Consider the following 15,384-nt stretch of genomic DNA (forward strand, 5'->3'; position numbering starts at 1 on the left):
GGGTCATTTCTCCACCCTGCCCCCCTTCCTCACCCTTCCCCTCCTCTATTGGGTCCTTCTGGGAGGAGTTTTCTTGAGGTTTGGGGGAGCAGTGGATCCAAAGGCATGGTGTGTGCTTTGCTGTGTATGACTGGGACTATCAAAATCAGCCATTTCCCAGATGTCTGTGCCTTCTGCTCAAGGTGATGGCCACTATCCTCAGAGGGACCTGAGGTCCTTGGCAGGTGGTTGATTCCAAGGTTCTTAGCTGGGTGTTAACTGGAGCTGTGAAGTGGGGGAGGAGGAGATCTGTCCCCCCCACCCAGGTGAGGAGTAGGGGTGCACTAGGGAGCTTTGGCTTCCAATCATGCTAGAGCAGAGGAGGCATCTGGGTGGAGACCTATGGGACAGAAGGGACTGCTTCCCCAGAACAGACTGACCCCTGAGTACAGCATCTGAGAACACAGATCACAGCCACCTTCCCCCACTGCCCAACACGCTGGATCACTCCTGGCCTTCTGGATTTAATGAGTAGCTGTCAGCACTTATCACATGCCGTGTGCTCACTCTTGTAGTCGAGAGAGACACAGCTATGAGCAAAACAGAAATCCCTTCTTTCCTGAAGCTCATGCTAGAAGAGACAGGGGAGTTGAGGCAGTTTGGAAGTGCAGTCCATTATACCTGGTTTGCCAGGCTGACACATCCCTTGGGGATGAGGGTGGAGAAGGTGATTCTGTCTTCTTGGGATAGCTGGGCCAGAAACACTTTTCTACCTTGACAATGCATGTGTGTGGGGGTGTCTGCACCTCCTCAGCATCTGCTGGATTTACAAGGCACCACCATCTCTAAGGGGCTCAGGCCCTCTACCTCCCAGTCTGCTTTGCCTTTAGTGACAATAATTTCTTTCCAAAGGGCACTAGGTGTGCCAGTTCATCTCAACAATCTAGTAAGGTTCTGGGCTTGGAACATCCACCTTCATGCAGCCAGACTCACCTGGTCTGCTCCCCTTTCCACTGGCCTTTCCAAAGGGCCTGGGTGAATGGGCAGGTGCAGAGCTCTGTGCAGGTAGGCAGCAGCCCTCAAGACCCTTCAGTAAGTCTTAGTAGAAAAATGGTGCTTATACGAAACAAGACAGAGCTGTCTCTCCCCTCCAAAATCAAGTGCTTTAGACACATTCAACAGATGCACCTGTGCGAGGTTCAACTTCAGAACACTCACAAAATATCAGTCTATACACTTGTGTGGTGGCAACTGGGTGCATCAGAAAAGACAAGTGAAGCAAAGGAGCAGAATTAACCTTTTTAAAGCCTGGAGGAGCCATAGAGATGAGAAAACCAAGGTCAAAAGAGGGACAAAACTGTAGACAGCTGTACAGCCATGTGGTTTCCCAGCCACACCTTTTGATTCCTTCTTCTGTCTTACATTTGTCCTGAGCCTCTCTCTCCTTGTAGAGTTCAGAGAAAAAAAACTGCCTGTTGCCTTGACACAGAGTTGGGGCCTTTCCTGGGGGATAGGGTGAGTGACATGCCAGCATCTTGAGGGCCCTCCCAGTGTACCCCAACAGAAAATGACTGGGGGGGACATAGACAAGACAGGATTGCAGGTGTGTCTTGGTTATTCACCTCTGACCACTTCAATGGCTTCCTTTGGTTTCCCCAAACAGGGACACTGTGAGAGGAAAGTGGAGGAGAAATGAGATGCTTCTCCACCCTTCCTCAGAGGTGGGGGCCCAGCAGCCCTCTGAACAGAGCGAGGAACACAATGCCTAGAAACTCGGTGTGGTGAACACTGGCATAGAGCCATGGCCTGTGGGCACAGACTGGGTGGGCTGGGTGATACTGGCACACTGAGAGATGCTGTTGACACTACCCCAATAGCTTGTGACTGATTTGGAGGTGGCTGTTGAGGACTGAGGTGTGTGTCACCAGTTGAGAAGGAAGAGCTGGAGTAATCGCCTACTCCTCCTTCCCCACATCCGGGCTGGGCCCTCCTAAGTATTTGTGAACTTGGATATCCCCAAAACTTGCTCCTCCTTCTTGTTTTCTAGCACTCTTATCTCACTCAATTATATCTGAGGCCCTTCTAACCTGAGCCCTCACACAAGCTGCATTTATGCACTCATTCATTTATTCTTTCAAGAAGTATTTGTTAGGGACCTATGATTTACTGGGCACTGGGACATAGTGGAGAAGGCACAGTCATCCTAGTGGACCACAGTGGTAGGGTGTCACCTTAGGGATAGATCCAAGATGGGGCTCTGACCAGCTGCCACCATGTGGTCATTGCCCAGGTCGATACTGTCCACCTTGGTTCCAGCAAAGTTCACAAAGTGCACATTATGGAGGTCCTGTATTTCATGAGTGAGGAGAGTGAGGCCCAGAGTCCTCCAGGAAGTTGAGAGTAAAATAAGCTAAGAACTGTTGCCTCCTGTCCTCTTGCACAGTGCTTTGTTCCCATGGACACCCTGTGTGCCAGGATAGAAAGTGAGTGTTCTTCATCCGCCACCCCACCACCAGGGGTTTGATGGGCTGTGAGAAAGACAAAAGTGATCTATAGGACACAATAAAATGTTATATGGCAGATGTAGAAAATAGGAAATTCAGACAGTGAGTGGTATGATTGTTCTTGGGATGGCCTTGAGGACTTCCCCAGATGAGTCTTACTCTCACTGTTGGCTCCAAATGCCACATTTTGGGCCACATAAGAGGCAGGCAAGAAGCAGCCCCTGCACATTGGAGGGAGCCTGAGGTGGCTGGCTTGGTTTTAAATCACAGATAAATCACAGAGCAAATCCACCCACAGAGGCTCAGGATGGGATTGTATTCATTTGCTGAACTGATACCTACCTTATTTGTGTAGCCTGTGCTCCTGTGCAAGTCATGCAGGTGATGCACTGTTCACTGGGTGTCTCTAAGGGCAGGAGCATCTGGATAAGGGGCAGTTTCCCATGATCCCCAGGAAGGCCAGCCCCATGGGGCACCCAGCTTTGGCCCAGGATGCCTGACTCCCTCTGGTCTGCATCATGCCCAGCTGACCTGCAGGCACCAAATCACTACACATTGATAATGAAGATGGTGACAGTAACAATGATGATGCCATTGGGAAGCTGAAAGCTATTAAACTGGGAGAATGAGAACTTCTCCCTCCTCTGCTTTAAGAGAGGTAAATACTCAAAAGCTCAGATGTAAAGGAATGGAAGACTTGGCCCAATGACTCATTATTATAAGAGAATTAGTCTCTTTGAAGGACTCAGCAGAAAGCTTTTTCAATTAGTCAGTTTTCTTTATGCATAATCCATGTACAATTTATCAACATGCAGCTTACAGTGTATAAAACCAGACATGCTGCTAGACTAATCCGAGAGGAGAAAGGTGTCCCCTGAGCAGACCAGCATGCATCTGAGTGGTTAGGACACTGTTCTCCCTCCCTTCCTGGGAAAGGGGAAACGGAATGTGACCCCGTTACCCATAGTCCTCTTCGTGATTCTTACCCTGTGCATGTTCTGGATGTGCTCCCAGCAGCCCAATGAGAGACGGATTCCTTTTGAAGGAATTGCCTGAAAGTGCATTTCATTCACCCCTGAGCACTGGTTTATTGAGCAAGAGCTATCCAACCTGGACTGAGCCCAGAGACAAATGAAAATGAGGAATGTATTGAGAAATAAGAGGCATGAGGAAAGGGGAAAGGAATTGTGGTAGGAGACCAGTCTTTTCTTTGTTGTTGCTATTGTTGTCACCACCAGGGAATACACTTACACTGCACCAAGAAGGGTTCGATTAAATGTCACAGGGCTTCAGAGTTCTAATGCTAAACAGGGAAATAATCTCTTTAGGGAAGTTGTAGAGATTTGTATAGATTTGTTCCAGAATCGTTTAGGCGATTTGATTCTGCAGCAAATGGCCATGGGCAGTTTTTGTTTGCTTTGTTTTGGTTTGAGCACTTCATGTTTCTATAAGATAAACATCTGTATTTGCTACCCTCGTGGTGCCATTTAGGAATCATAGGATTTGGTATTGACGCAGAGTATCCCTATATTTTTCAAATTTTCCCCTTCAAAGAGCTGCTACCTACTTAAGTGCTCAGAAGTTGGACTTGCCTTTGCTCATGTTCCTTTACACTTTGCACTCAGTGTCCTTGCCCCAAGCTCTATGGGGTGTGTGTGTGTGTGTGTGTGTGTGTGTGTGTGTGTGTGTGTCTGTACAGTTCTAGCTCCTCCAGGTTAGAGGATTTTTCAAAGATAAGCATACAAGTTAGTAGAATTCAACATGTATTTAACAATGTACCTACCTTTCTTTAAATTGTTTTGCAGTGTCCAAACCCTGGTTATGCTCCAGGCAGCCTCAAACTGTATTGCTGAGTGACAGGGCACCCAGGAGCAAATAGTGAAGTTTTGAAGATATTTTCTGAGACAAAGGTAACACAGGCTGATGACAGTTGCATTTCACAACTCACACCCTCATCACCATGGAATAAACAAAAGTAGGAGAAACAAGGGTTCAGAGTTGTGTAAGAATTGTCAGAAAGGGGAAAGACAGAAGTAAAGTTTGACTCAAGTCCAGAGTAGAACCAGCTTGGGTAAAAGCATTCATCTTCCTCCCAGTGTGGGCTGGAATTCCTAAACAAAAGGGTAAGATTGCTTGATGTTGTCTCTCTGTATGTGTCACCAGCTGATGTCATTGTCCAGCACTGTCCCACTTAGGTGAGGAGCCCACTCCTGTATCTGCCCAGGGCAGTGGCACCTCCACCAGAGGGCAAGCAAGGCAAGGAGGACTGAGTGGAGGGGCTGGTCAGTTCCACCCCAAGGCCACCCCAGCCTGCAGGGAAGGTGATAAAGCAGAGACTATCAAAGGTCAGACCTCCCCAGTGTAGGGAAAAAGCACAGATTATAAAACTCTGAAACAAGGCTGATCAGCCCTTGGATCCTGCCCTGTCTCTTACTCATTGTGTTACTTTTCTGGGACTTGGTTTTCTCATTTTTAAATGGGAGTGAAGTTTAATGAGACGATTGAGTACAAGGTCAAGGTACAGAAATTAATGATTTTCATGTACTTATTTTCAATAAGAAAAAACGTTGGGAAGAACAGTCTACCTCTCCACACAAAAACTCTAAGATACTTGGGGATACCTAGCAATAACAAGAATAACCAGAAAACACTGAAGACAAAACAATGGGTAGTATTGGGCTATATCAGAAACCAACATGGAATATAAAGCTTTGATGGTCACAGTGGTGTGATCAGACAGACCAATGGAACCAAAGAGAAAATGTATGAAGAAAAATGTATGTAATAAAAGTAATATTTCAGTGGGGGTTGGGAGTAGGATTTTATCTTTACATAGCAGAAAAATACAAAAAGGAAATAGCAATGCCTAAAATCCCCACTCAATCACCATTAATATTTTGACCTATTTGCTTTCTTTTTTTTTCCTTGCTAACATTTTTTTAATACTTTACAAGTAGAATAAACACAACGTCTTTCAAAGCAATCCATAGCTCAAGCTCATGCCAAGAGGGCCTGCCAGTGGTGCTGCCATGTACCTCCTGCAGGATTAATCCTGAGAAGCTGCAGCAACACATGGAAGGAGCTACAAAGAGGACCACAAAGGCTAAGGCACCCAGGGGATCCCTAAGCTGGCTGATCACCTGACTGATCTATATTGGCCAGGTGTGTAGCTACAGCCTTGGAGCTGAAGCTGAGGTGACAATGAAGGGAAGATTTGTAGGAAAGGGTCTTAGGCTCTGTTCTTGCTTACCATCTGCCCCTTTGGGAGAAATCCAGAGCAGGCTAACGTTCAATCTTTGTCTGTAGTTTAGCACATACAAATACAGGATGTGCACTTCACATTGAATTTAGATAAACAACAAATAATGTTGGAGTTTTCTTCCATGTTCTGAGACATATTAGATTTGTTTATCTGAAATTCAAATTTAATGGGGTATCCTCTAGTTTGTCTGGATGACCCTACTCACAGATGACAGGGTAGTAAGGTCTGCTCTAAGCATCATCAATCCAGCTGGCTTCTAGCTGGCCTCTTCACAACTGGGTACACATGGTGAGAGAGGCCTGTAGATAACCTGCTGTCCTATAGCTCTTCACGGGGAGAGAACAGACTCTGCCTGGCACATTGGGAATTTCCCTGTCAGCTTTTGGGCCTTGTATGACATGGCAGCTCCAAGCTCGGCTTCTATCATACCTTGACCTCAAACTCTAGACTACAATGACAGACAGGGAAGGAGGTCACTAAATTCCCAAAGTCTCCCCCTGCTACACAATTTCTGTCTGGTGACCTGTTCATCAATAAGACCCTTGCCCACCTGTGGACAACCATGAGAACAGGCTAGACCTCAACCTTTTTTTTTTTTTTTGCAGTACTGGGATTTGAACTCATGGCTCCGCACTTGCTAGGCAAGCACTCTACCACTTGAGTCACACCTCCCAGTCCTTTTGCCTTGAGTTTGTTTTTCAGATAGGGTCTCACACTTTTGCCCAGGCCAGCCTCAGACCATGAACTTCTGCCTCCTTAGTAACTGGAATTACAGATGTGCTCCACCACATCTGGTTAGACCTCAACTTGATTAGAGACCTGGAGTCTCTGCTGTGACTTCAAATTAACATACTGTCATTGTAGCTGAGATAATTATTATTGCTCTGGTGGGAGTTTCTCTTGCTGTGTCTTTTTTTTAAACCAATAAGACTTGGTGTGCAATGTCTGGTTAGACAGACTTTAGAGTAAGCTTTTGTAAACATGACCTAAAATTTCGAGCATCTATTTCTGCCTCAGAGTCAAAATCATAACCCTGATCTTAATATATGGGTAAATTTGAATGAACTCCCACATCACTTTGCTTGTCAAAGTTTACATGGATGTGTATAGTAAAAATGGCTTTTTGGCATCTTATCACCAAACAGGAAAGTTCTTCACCACAGCCTGGTCCTTGCTAATCTGAATGTCACCTGCCAAAGATGAGTATCGTTTCGTCTCCTCTCTGCCAACAGCATTTCAAAATAAAATCTCTCACCAACACTGTCTTGAGACTTTAGGGAGTAATTTTATTGATTTTTTTGTCAACTTCCCTTTTTTCAGGGTTGTTGCAGTATTACACACAGACAGTTAAATTCACCATTTTAGGTGTATAGTTCTTTGAGTTTAATCAGCCTCTTGCAAGAGAAGTTCTTCAGTTGAACCCTAGTGTCTCTGGGTTGTGTCAAATCTACCCAACACCTTTAGAGCTAAGTGGTTGCCAATACACATGCAATTCTGGGATGCTCCTCTCCTGTACCAGTTGGCTTGATGGATGCATCTCAGGTATTGTATGTGAGCACACTGGGTGGCAAAGGTCTCAATAATCACAGAGCCAAGGCAAGTATCTGGTCTCTTGACAACTGCTTCTACTCTGCAGGGTCAGTGCAGGGTTTCCTGGGGTGGGGAGTGGGAGATGGGGTCTTACAGGGAGCCTCAGACAACAGGGAGGAGACCAAGCCACCAAATGGACCTCAGTTATCTGATGGTGTTGATCATGCTTTCGGGGCCCAGTTTCGCTTTCCTACCTTATGCTTCTAAAAAGACTTTATTTTGGAAAAAGGCCCTGAGTTCACGGACTGAGTTGTTGATGGCTGTCCACCTAGAGAATTCCCACAGCATCCCCTAATGTTAACTGATAGAGTTGGCTAGGGAGCAGGGTGAACTGTCAGTCGTGAGTGATGCTTCCCCAAAGTTGATGGCCATTTTGCAGGATGAGAAAGTTTCTGAACCAATACATGGCAATGTAATCAATTAAACAATATTTAAAAAATTTTAAAATCTACTTTATTTAACAGAATGAAAAAAAGAGACCAGACAAAAACAGTACAAAGAAACAGACTCTGTACAGCAGAATGTTATGTCCGGGTCGTTGGTTGGGGATGACTTGCTGATCAGATGAGGAACTCCTGAATGCAGCCACAGGGGAGGGACTTAGGCCTCACAGAGAGGACTCCCTGAATTCAGTACTTCAGTGGGATAAGATATATTATTCTTCTCAGAATTATGGCAGACTCGTACATGGGAACACGAAGAGGACATTAACATGTCTGTGTGACAATGAGTATGGACATTCTGCAGAAGAGCAGGGGTTGGAAGGAGCAGGCACAGAGAGAGGAGTAATGAGAACACACAGCATCCTCAGCTCCAATTGGGAAGTAGAGTCAAAAGGCCAGGGGAGGACCAACACTTAAACAGAGTGCTCTACTGCCAGAGCGGGGGTCAAGGATTGGGGGACCAAGAGCTGGAGGCAGGATTTCATTGTCTGTAGCTCTTCCTGCTGGAGGAAGTGGTGATATATTTGGTGGTGGAAGTGCTGCCCCCAGAAAGAGCTGAGGCTGCCCCCAATGCCTCTGCCACTTCCAGAACTGAAGCCACCTTTAATGCTGGGGTCACCTCCAAGACGGTGACCACTGGTATAGGAGTAGCTGCTGCCTCCATGCAGGCCTAAATTACTGTTGGCACCTCTGGCACTGCCATAGCCTCTGGAGACAATGGACTGCACCATGGCTGTAGGGAAAGGAGACAAGGACACACACAGGGAGCTCATGGTGACCACCTGAGTCAGGTCACAAGGGCTGAGGCAGGTAGATCAGTAGCTCATTTACTTACAGATGTTGACTGGTCCAACACCTTCACCATTCAGCCTAGGAGAGGAACACAAGAGTGAGAACTAGGGAAATGTCACCTGGACCCCTGTGGAAAACCCCAATCTGGGGATGGTTTATTAAGAACCACCTTCCAAAGAGTTTCCTGACAGTATTCCTTATGGTCACAGCCCATGTCCCGTAATTTTGGGCTTAGCACCTGACATCTTGGAGATGTCCTCAGAGACTGGAGAAGGTGTGAGTTACTCACCTGCACTCCTCACTCTCCAGCAGCTTCCAGGTAGCAATCTCTCCATCCAGGGCCAGCTTGACATTCATGAGCTCCTGGTACTCCTTCAGCAGCCTGGCCATATCCTGCTTGGCCTTCTGCAGGGCGTCCTCCAGTCCTTCCAGCTTGCTCCTGGCGTCCTTGAAGGCCATCTCCACTCGCTGCTCGGCATCGGCAATGGAGGCCTGCAGGCTGGCGCACTGGGAGGAGAAAGTAAGAATTAATTTATAATCTGGTCCTCCATAGGGAACTGGACCTCGCTGTACTTTCCCAGTGAAGAGGATTCCAGAAGCCCAGAAGGATAGAGAAGGAACTCAGACTCTTGCTGCCTTGCCTGTTTACTCTCTTCAAATGTTTTAATGTCTGGAGCCACTTGACAACAACTTTTGTCCCTTTGTGTTAACTGCTCTGCATGAGCATGTGTTTGGTTACTGATAGGAGACACTTTAGTGATTTCACTTTCATTTGAAGAAAGTGAAATCAAAGCCAACCAAAAATCAAGTTTGATGATCACATGTGGATGCCACATTGACTTATACAAAATTAAGACTGTCCTCAAGGAAGTGATAATCACTCCCATGATGCAATGGGAATCATTGCTTCCTTTCACCTTGGAAGCCTAACAGTCTTAGGCTGCACTTTTCTGTGATCTCTGCTCTTGCTCCACTCTCTTGAAGTCTTGCAAAGATTAGTGACAATGTTCCTTATGCTTTCTGGTCTGACCTCTTCTTTCTCAACTTGTTCCTAGGAATTCCTAATTCCATTAATCTTCTTCTTCACACTCTTCCAATGCCCCTAGGTGATATTAATACAGCTCTGGGCAATCAGGGTTCCTTCTGTCCATGGGCTGAAATCATGCACTAGGTTGGACCCATCTTCTAACCAGTATGTACCTGGTGCTTCGTTCCTCCCCAGGAACTGTCCCACATAATGATTTCTGACTACCTTATGTTCTAGGAAGGAAATGACTTTTTTTTCCCACTATTGCCCTTTAACATACCTGCTTCTTGACATGGTCGATCTCAGATCTTAGTCTCTGATCATGCAGTTGATCTCAGCAATCTCCTGCTTAGTGATGTGCAGGCCGTCCCCATGTCTGCCTGCTGTGATCTGCAGCTCCTCATACTGTAGATCATGGGTTGGGGATCAGGTAGAGGGAGGGGAGGAGGAGGAGAGGAGAGGAGAGAAAGAGAGAGAGAGAATATATGGATCTTTACTTGTGAACAATGTTTTTTTTTTTTACTTTGAATCAGCGATATAATAACCTTGACTTAAGGGCTGGTCCTCATGAAATTTAGAAAATGTGATGTTCCATGGCTCTTGGATGCTTTACAAGTGAATCACAGGCCATTTTGATAAGGAGACCACAGATTGCCTGGTTCTACTAGGGGCTGATATTGTTTTGTGCTATATTCTAAGAACTAGCATTAAAGTGAAGCTTAAAGAAAAGATGTCCAGGTACCTATGTCTGACAGCTTTCCTCTGCATCTCAGGATTTTTGATTCCTAGACTGGGACATAAATACTGTGAAGACCAACTCTAAAGGTGCAGGGCACACTTGTAGTGAGAGGACTTTGGGTCCTTTCAGTGGAACCCCCTGCAATGAAGCCAGAACCTTCTGGTACTCAGGACTGGGCAGGGGGCTTCCTTCCTCAGCAGCTGCCACCTCACTGCTCACCTTGGTCTGGTACCAGGACTCAGCCTCAGCCCGGCTCCTCTGAGCAATCTCCTCATATTGTGCCTTGACCTCAGCGATGATACTGTCCAGGTCCAGGTTACGGTTGTTGTCCATGGACAGGATGACAGAAGTGTCTGAGATGTGAGTTTGCATCTGAGACAGTTCCTAAAGAACACAAGGTCTTAATGTCACCTTTGCCTGTGATGTTTCCAGAGGTTCCCAATACCCATCTCTTCCCCCTTTCCAGAGCCCCATCAGGGTGAAGTAAGGTACTGGAGATGCTTACTTTTGTAAAGATGGCTGTCAAGAAGGTGACCTCATCTCTTAGACTGTTAGCCCTGGCTTGAAGTTCAACCTTATTCTGTAAGCCACATCCACATCCTGGAGAATGAGAGCAAACAAGATGGAGACAGCTGAACCCTCCTGCCCAACCTCTCATCTCCCTCTCCCTAGCAGCTCTCCTCTCAATGGGCCAGAGGTGTACAGCCTTCTCTCTTTTAGCAGAGAACTTGAACCCCTGACTCAACCAGCTCACGTTCTTCAGGGTCACAAATGCATTCTCTGCTGCTCTGCACTTATTGATTTCATCCTCATATCTGCAGGAAGAAGGGTATAGCACATTTGAGCCAGGGGGTAGAGGAAAACAGAGGCAGCCTGTGATCCTATACTTCCTATAAATAGAATACATACAAATCTACTCTTCCTGCAGCACAGAGAGTAGGTGATGATCTTCATTTTTACTAAATTTTTCACTTTTCTACTCTTCCCTAACCTCCCGTAACCCTCTTGACTCTTACATTTTTCCTTCTGGCCATGATTTTTTTTTTATTTTATTATTCATATGTGCATACAAGGCTCCCCCCTGCCCCCACCCCCTCCCTTACCACTCACTCTGCCCCCTCCCTCTCCCCCCCACCCCCTCAATACCCAGCAGAAACTATTTTGCCCTTATTTCTAATTTTGTTGTAGAGAGAGTATAAGCAATAATAGGAAGGAACAAGGGGTTTTGCTGGTTGAGATAAGGATAGCTATACAGGGCATTGACTCACATTGATTTCCTGTGCTTGTGTGTTACCTTCTAGGTTAATTCTTTTTGATCTCACCTTTTCTCTAGTTCCTGGTCCCCTTTTCCTATTGGCCTCAGTTGCTTTTAAGGTATCTGCTTTAGTTTCTCTGCGTTAAGGGCAACAAATGCTAGCTAGTTTTTTAGGTGTCTTACGTATCCTCACCCCTCCCTTGTGTGCTCTCGCTTTTATCATGTGCTCAAAGTCTTCTGGCCGTGATTTGTCAATTTTGTCTCCATGCCCGTATTTTACTAAGGAATGCTGCCTACGTGTAGATTTGGTTACCAGTAGTTTTGAGGAGTAAGCTTTGGAAAAGAGTCCATTCAACTTTTTGACACACTTGTGTCCCTGTAGTCCTCCACTGCGCCCTGCATTGCCTTTGAGCTCTAAATCCAGGGGGCCTCTTTCCCCAGTGATAGAGTCCACCTGGCTCCTGAGATTGCTGATGTACTGCTTGAACGAGGCTCCAGGCTCTGTCTCATGATATTGGTACTCTTCTCCTGAAGCAGGGTCCACTTGGTTTCTAAGACCTTGTTCTGCTGCTCCAGGAACCGCACCTGGAGGTGAGACAAGGTGATCATCTGTTAGGCAAAGGCAGGAAGAAAGAAGTGTTGGTTTCTAGGTCCCAGCGGGTCTGGGATCTTCCCTGGTACACACTCCTGAGCAAGTGCTGAGGCTCAAGCTGAGAGTTCTGGTCCTCCAATCTTTCTGCTTTTGCATCACAGAAATCCACTAGGAAAATTCCCATGGACCCCCTGAAGGGCTCTCACCCTCCAAGTTAGGGAGTCAATCAGCAGCTTTCAACATTTCCTCTCTTCTTTCTAAGCAAAATTGCAAATCTAGTTTTAAAATTGTTCTTTGATATGTTGTACAAAGTTTTCTTTTTTTAAATTATAGATAGGATTTCAGTTATACAGGATATAAATGTTGCCCAAGGATTAGGATCCTATCTCTCTTCCCATTTGGTCCAAATGTCTCCTTTAAAATATCCTGTTGTACAGTCATCTTTGCTTTTAGAATAAATTAGCATTTCTACATATTAAAATGCCTCTATTTTTTCCTAATGTAAATGAGAAAATCCTTTCCTTTTTTTATGTAACTTTTACCCTCTTACCCAGACCCCAAGAGGAAATAACCAGTCCCAATAGCCCAGGCATTCATCTGCAATCTCTTAGCTCCTAAGAAGGAGAGACCATACTCCCTGGCATTGTCTCTGCCTTAGCTTTGCTTCTCAGGCTTCAAATGGAAAGGATCACCATCCTCTGAAAGGAGGGCCACGGAGGGCCCTGGGCTGTTCTCAATGTTTCCATCTCCTGTGTGCCTATCACCAGTCTTAAGTCAACTCCCATATTCTAGCCTTCCCAGGTAGGAAACTTGTCATCTGTAGCCCGGGTGTCTACATGTGCTGTGAGGGCTGGGCCTTCCCCTCACCTTGTTGATGAAGGAGGCAAACATGTTGTTGAGGGTTTTGATCTGCTCCTGCTCCTCTGTCCTCACCCGCTGGATGGTGGGGTTGATTTGCAGGTTCAGAGGACTCAGGAGGTTCTGGTTGATGGTGACTTCTTGGATGCCTCCAGGGGGGCACACGGGGAAGCCAGTGCCCCCGTAGCCACCACCAAAGCCAGCTCCTCCACCAAGCCCAAAGCTACCACCAGCTCCACCGCCAAAACCAAATCCGCTGCTGGCTCCACCTCCAAAACCATAGCCACCTCCAATTCTGCTGCCATATCCGCCACCGATGCCACAGCTGCCTGCTCCCATGGAGATCCTCGTGGAGCCCCCCACGCCATAGAGGCTCCTGCTGCCAAAGCCAGCTCCTGCGCCCACTGCCCCGAAGCCGCCACTGCCCCTGGAGCGGCACACGGACACACTGCTGAAGCCAGAGCGGTTCAGCCCAGGGACTCTGGCTGAGCTGGCACTGTAGCCACGGCGGCTGGTGCTTTGGGTCCTGATGGTGGATTTGCTAAACACAGTTTCTGGAAATGGGAAAGCTGAGGATGGTGGGAGTGACTGCAGGGCAGAGCTGAGGAGCAGATGAGCTAGATGGACTGCAGGTGGCAGTTTATATATGGTGCAAATGGGCTAGACTGATCCTGGAAGGTGAGCTTGCAGAGTGGGAAGGGATGAGCTTTACAAAAGGTGACATCACCTTTGGATTATTAGAAAAGTTATGAAATATCAAGATTGCAGTTTTGGCTCATTTTATTGGAGGATAATTCTCCTGCTCCCAGCCTTGAGTTAATCTCAGTACAATAAGACTATTCTCAATTCACTGTACCAAGGAGTTAGTCATTGTCCTAACAAAAGTGCCCACGTCTGTCAAAACATACAGAGTGTCCTCATGTCTATTCTCCAATCAAAGATATTGGAACTCACAAATATTGATTGCATATGCTTAACAGAAAGGTTACCATTTACCCCAGTTATTACACGTGTTACTTATAACTTGGTTTTCCTTTTATGTAACAGGAGAACAGGTACTAAATTTGAAGTAAATAATGGGCCCTGGGAGATGCAAAGGCTGAGGATGGCTGAGGAAAGCTGTCACTCAGCTTTAAAAATGAGTGTCTTTTGGCCAGGTTTATTTCTTTTGTGCTCCCACTACCGTCCCTCATCAACTCTTAAACTATTTGAAAGAAAATCTCAGCAATCATATTATTTCTCAGTAATTCTATTTTAATATCTAAGTGATAAAGACTTTAAAAATATCACCAGTGCAAATTTGATCATTAGCTCTGCCTGTGGCAGTAGCTAAGGGAACTACATTGCTAAAGAAACTGGTGATAAGAATATATTAACTTCAGAAGCTACTGAGGTAGCCCATTCTACCGTAGTACAATGCCAAAAGAAAATGACAAAATACCATGTCTATCTTAAGACCTTAAGCATTTGTAAGCATCAACAAATGTCTATTTCATCTTCAACTAACCCATTTGCATTTATTAGTTTTATATATTGGTTGTCTACATCAGGATCCAAATAAGCTCAGTGTGCTTTAAATTTGAATGATATATCATTTAAATGCCTTTTAAATCATTTAAAAATTTAAAACATCTCTTTGTTTCCTTTTGATTTATTTGTTCAGGAAACCATGCTAATTTTCATGTATGGTCGGTCTTTCAGTCATTGGATCTTTCAACTTGTCTGCTCCTGGTGTTCATTTAACATGTTAATGTGCCCTTCATATTTCCTGATATTTAAAATTTGAAGTTTATTAAGATTCTATGTTATATTTATACATTCCAGGAATAGATTCAATAGATTGCCTATTTAAATATTGAATTCACTTATATGCTTATAAATTAAATACATAGTTCACTAAAAACTTATCAGTTTTTTGTAATATAGTTTTAAGGAAAAAAAAATACATAATCAAGTCTATTCCCAGCCACCCAGTCTTTATATATGGAGGCAAGGATTCTTATTATTCCTTCCTTATCTTTCTAATCCTTTAGTTGGATATGTTTCTGTGCTTTTTTTTTAGGACATGTGTGAAATGTCTGTGTGCATGTATGTGTGTGTGTGTATGGGTATTAGACAGAGAATTCTTTGTGGAAATTGTGTGTTTGCTTTCCACTCAGGATTTGGCTCATAGTTTCCTGTTGGTGTCACATAACTCCCTGTGCCCTGGTACAACTACTGGTAGTTGTACTAGAGACTTGATTAGACTTAGTCCACAGTTCTAGGGAAGATGTGTAAGAGTTCGTGTTGTGTGTTTCCTACTATCCTTGTTTCTGGGACCAGATGTCCTGGCCAACCTTGTAC

The 15,384-nt window shown here is 45.4% G+C and overlaps 1 non-coding gene and 1 pseudogene across 1 annotated transcript; one reads left to right on the forward strand and one right to left on the reverse strand.

The window, feature by feature from the left end:
* Positions 1-8,259: 8,259 nt before the first annotated feature.
* Positions 8,260-13,912, reverse strand: LOC109684085 (keratin, type II cytoskeletal 6A-like; annotated as a pseudogene).
* Positions 13,913-14,333: 421 nt separating this feature from the next.
* On the forward strand, positions 14,334-14,460 carry LOC141410566 (small nucleolar RNA SNORA66). The gene has a single exon (XR_012435412.1). It is a non-coding gene; the product is annotated as a small nucleolar RNA SNORA66 (small nucleolar RNA).
* Positions 14,461-15,384: the final 924 nt, after the last annotated feature.

The sequence above is a fragment of the Castor canadensis genome, chromosome 8 (genome assembly GCF_047511655.1).
Source record: "Castor canadensis chromosome 8, mCasCan1.hap1v2, whole genome shotgun sequence".
In the NCBI taxonomy this organism is placed as follows: Eukaryota; Metazoa; Chordata; class Mammalia; order Rodentia; family Castoridae; genus Castor; species Castor canadensis.